A 3,341-nucleotide genomic window follows, 5' to 3' on the forward strand; every position below is an offset into this window, starting at 1 on the left:
TCAATTATAAATAGTCTAAAAGACAATTAATTTTATAAATCAGTGACCAGAAAAAAGGTACAACATTTATTTAAAAATAACAAGTCCCGTTTTTAAAGACATTTCCTGCACGCTAGGTTTACATTTGGGAGCAATTAAACTAATAAACCCTCAAAACAACATGCAATCTGCAGGACAAGTAAAAAACTGATAGGTTTTTATGTTGTCTAAACAGATAAAAAAATTGCTATAAACAAATAATGAAATTTTAAAACATTTGAACTAGATTTTTTATCTGATGAGATCAACAAAAATAAAATTAATTGTAAACAGAGACACTGTCATGCAAAAAGGTAACAAGTGTTTAGTTTAACAAGATACTATTTGGAAAATTTATTCCTGTTTAAGATATTGTCTTCTGAAATTATGATTTAAAAAAAATACCATACACATTTTACACAACTAAGTAGAAAAATCTTACAGGTTTCTTACTGTACTAACATCCAGAGGCAGTATAAATACAATAAGAAAGCAGAGATACCAAGCCAATAATGTTGCTATGATCACCAGCCTATGCTGTTTCTTGAAGTCTCCATACCGATGAAGTAGGAATAAGGCCAGAAAAAAGACAAATACTATCTCAAGGCCCAAATCTGCACCACTCATTATTGAAAGTTCACTCCAGCCACACGGTGCAGCTCACTTAAGAAAGCAGATCAGAACTGTAAGACAAAAGACATTTAATTACATTAAAATCTCTAGAAGATATTTACGCAGAAAAGAGTTAACAGACATTTTTAAACATACTAATAGACTTTTCTGATTTCACATGACAAGAATTCTGATCAGATGAAGAACAAGATTTTCAGCAAGGTGCTTTAAAGTCCTCTGCAGAAATCAAAATATCATGTCATTCCAATTTTGTAATTTCTAGCAACATGTTAAGACAACTCCTCTTCATCTTCTTGATATACAATAGATCCAGAAGTCAAATCTCTGTCCCTGAATAAGACTATAATCCTAACTTTTAAGGCTAGTATAAATTTCAAAAGAAAATATATTCTGCTCTTTTTTTCTTCTAGAAGAAATCAACTAATTTGGACAAAGGAAAGGTTTCAAATGAAATGTTTCCGGAAAGCTACTGAGCAACTTCTTTTAATGGACTGTTCCTCAACTACGTATTTAAATTCTCTACTCGGAGTTAACAGAGCATAAAAATACAGCAAAGTATATGGTAGTCTACTTGTGATGTACCTCTTTTTAAGTTTGAAATTTCATGTAATAAGCAGCAACATGCTAGCTAACTAATTCACCTTCCTATTCCTCTTCTGATCTTGTTCAGAGAATCACAGGTCTCAATTTATTCGTTATCAGTCTTGCTAGGATATATTTTTGCTTTGCTCATCCTTCTGGGTTTAGTTACTCTGTGTTACAGTCAAGACTACTAGAAAAGCCTAGAAAGTTCATTTTCTTACAGGCATGCTATTATGCAAAGGGCCAGTAAGCTGCACAAATCTATTAAAGAAAAATTCACTGACTTGTTACATGGTTAATTAAACTACTTCTGACCTTTTTAATAAGTATCATTTTACCACAGCCACATTTAAAAAAAAAAGTTTATTTCTCTGGTCAGACTGACTTGCTTCTCCATCAAGATTACCATTTTAGCTGGTTTGATTTAACTGAAATATTTTTTGCTATGGCTTCCCCACTGTTGTATTTTCAATGCTTTCACTTTTCACTGGAACTTTAGAGATTTAAAAGAAATGCTACTACTAAAATTTCCCTCAATTTACTTTTAAATCCCTTCAGAATTTGTTACAGTAAACCATTTCCTTTACTAATCTATCAGTACACTGCTTAAGCAGAGATCTGTTATATATGAGGGCACCAAGTGGTGAAAATAGTCTTATTCCCACTAAATAATTACAAAGTTTCTGATGCCAGTACTTCCTTGAGGATGCACAGGACAATTATTCTGTGATTTTCCCCTGAGGATTTATGTTTCCCCCTCATGTTGCTACTTTCACATTTAATTTCCAAATAACGAGAGCAGTCTGTTTACTCCATATCGGCTGTTATACACACACAGAATCCCAGATTCTGAAAATAGAATCATAGAATGGTTTGGATTGGAAGGGACCTTAAAGATCATCTAGTTCCAACCCCCCTGCCATGGGCAGGGATACCTTCCACTAGACCAGGCTGCTCAGAGCCCAGTCCAACCTGGCCTTGAATGTTTCCAGGGAGGGAGCATCCACAACTTCTCTGGGTAACCTGTTCCAGTGCCTCACCACCCATGAGTGAAGAATTTCTTCCTAATATCTAATCTAAATCTACCCTCTTTCAGTTTAAAACCATTACCCCTCGTCCTATCACTACATGCCCTTGTAAAAAGTCCCTCTCCAGCTTTCTTGTAGGCCCCCTTCAGGTACTGGAAGGCTGCTATAAGTCTCCCTGGAGCCTTCTCTTCTCCAGGCTGAACAACCCCAACTCTCTCAGCCTTTCTTCATAGGAGAGGTGTTCCATCCCCCTGATCATCTTCGTGGCCCTCCTCTGGACCCACTCCAACAGGTCCATGTCCTTCTTATGTTGGGGGCCCCAGAGCTGAACACAGTACTCCAGGTGGGGTCTCACGAGAGCGGAGTGGAGGGGGAGAATCACCTCCCTCGACCTGCTGGCCACACTTCTTTTGATGCAGCCCAGGATACGATTGGCTTTCTGGGCTGCGAGCGCACATTGCTGGCTCATATTCAGTTTTTCATCCACCAGTACCCCCAAGTCCTTCTCCTCAGGGCTGCTCTCAATCCATTCTCCACCCAGCCTGTATTTATGCTTGGGGTTGTCCCGACCCAGGTGCAGGACCTTGTGTTTGGCTTTGCTGAACTTCATGAGGTTCGCACAGGCCCACCTCTCTAGCCTGTCAAGGTCCCTCTGGATGGCATCCCGTCCCTCTAGAGTACAAACCACACCACACAGCTTGGTGTTGTCAGCAAACTTGCTGAGGGTGCACTCAATCCCACTGTCCATGTCCCCAACAAATATGTTAAATAATACTGTCCCAATACGGACCCCTGAGGGACCCCACTCGTCACTGGTCTCCACCCGGACATCGAGCCGTTGACGGCAACTCTTTGAGTGCGACCATCCAGCCAATTCCTTATCCACCGAGTGGTCCACCCATCGAATCCATGTCTCTCCATTTTAGAGACAAGGATGTTGTGTGGAACAGTGTCAAATGCTTTGCACAAGTCCAGGTAGATGACGTCAGTTGCTCTTCCCTTATCCACCAATGCTGTAACCCTGTCGTGGAAGGCCACCAAATTTGTCAGGCACGATTTGCCCTTAGTGAAGCCATGTTG

The sequence above is a fragment of the Aptenodytes patagonicus genome, chromosome W, assembly GCF_965638725.1.
Source record: "Aptenodytes patagonicus chromosome W, bAptPat1.pri.cur, whole genome shotgun sequence".
Taxonomy (NCBI): domain Eukaryota; kingdom Metazoa; phylum Chordata; class Aves; order Sphenisciformes; family Spheniscidae; genus Aptenodytes; species Aptenodytes patagonicus.